Source organism: Vulpes vulpes, chromosome 10 (genome assembly GCF_048418805.1).
Source record: "Vulpes vulpes isolate BD-2025 chromosome 10, VulVul3, whole genome shotgun sequence".
In the NCBI taxonomy this organism is placed as follows: Eukaryota; Metazoa; Chordata; class Mammalia; order Carnivora; family Canidae; genus Vulpes; species Vulpes vulpes.
In genome coordinates, this window is record NC_132789.1 from 93,220,188 (window position 1) to 93,221,349 (window position 1,162).

The 1,162-nt window shown below is 41.0% G+C and overlaps 1 protein-coding gene across 2 annotated transcripts in view; it reads left to right on the top strand.

Annotated features, from left to right (window-relative positions):
• Positions 1-961: 961 nt before the first annotated feature.
• Positions 962-1,162, top strand: part of RXFP1 (relaxin family peptide receptor 1) — a 94,828-nt gene continuing 94,627 nt past the window's right edge. The window contains exon 1 of one of the 2 annotated variants that reach the window (XM_026008063.2): positions 962-1,162. This exon is cut by the window's right edge and continues 172 nt beyond it. The gene's annotated coding sequence lies outside the window, so the exon portion shown is untranslated. The other variant, XM_072724924.1, reaches the window with a different exon arrangement.

A 1,162-nucleotide genomic window follows, 5' to 3' on the forward strand; every position in this document is an offset into this window, starting at 1 on the left:
CATTTCTCATTTCATGGTATTAATTACCTCTACAGGAAAAAAGAAAAGTAGTGTTAACATACCCTTTCAGCCACAATTTAGAAACAGGCTTCTTATGTTGAAGTTGATGATACAGAGATGTGTAATTTCAATAGGTTCTCCATGTCGAGTGATTAGGAGGCATTAACCTCACAAGCCAATTTCTCCTGGCGAGGTGCTACCCACTTGTTTTAGCAATAAATTATCAAGCTGCAAAATAAGAATGATATAGCCCAGTTAAAAGAAAAAGCTTTGCATGGGCATGTTCTTTACATTTCCATGGGTTTTTTTCCCCACTGATAAAAGTCCCCATCACATGAATGGCTGCCTTTTGGTAACCACCCATTACACACTAGCACCTATGCCAGACATTCAGTATGCCCTGGGCTGATCATCGCAGCCACCCTGCTGGACAAGTATTTTCCCCTAGAAAACCAAAGCTCGGCCAAGAGCAAGCACCTGTACAACTATGGTTTGAATCAGACTATAATTCAAACCCAGGAAGGCTTTACTCCACAACCAGTGACCTATCGTGGTCTCCACTGGAGTAAAACTCACGAGCTCAAGAAAATTTAAGATTTTTTTTTATTCCTTTGTATTTTTCTTTACACAATATCCTACCATTCAAATGCCTAAACTCAGATCACAATAGATTGCTATAGTTACATTTTAATTCCTGCCTTATAGTTCATTCCACAAAGGCATTTTGCCCTGTGCAGTTCTCTTTCTTTTTCTAGTCCCAAGTCATTGAGGGGAAAAAAAAAAATACTTTTCGTCTGTAATATATTTCTAGCTCAGTTTCTTTCTAGTAGTGTGACTTTGATCATCTCAGACGTTTGTCAGTTCACACACACCCTCATTTGTAGGCTGTTGCAGGACATAGGAAAAGATGTTTAGAGTCAACAAGAAGCGCTTGTATGTTCTCTGTCTGAAACTTTTGCTCACTGCTTAGCTTTGTCTGTGTTCGCGCTGGGGGGGGTGTGTGTTTGCTGTTGGAGGGGGGATGTAGAGGGGGGTGTAAAGAAGGATTTTCAGACTTCAAGGAGGAGGGTGGGAGGAGAGATTCTGAGAAACAGAAAGGAAGAAAGGAAAGAAAAGGGAATGGAAAGAGAGGGAGAGGAAATGAGAGAGGAAGGAGGGAGGA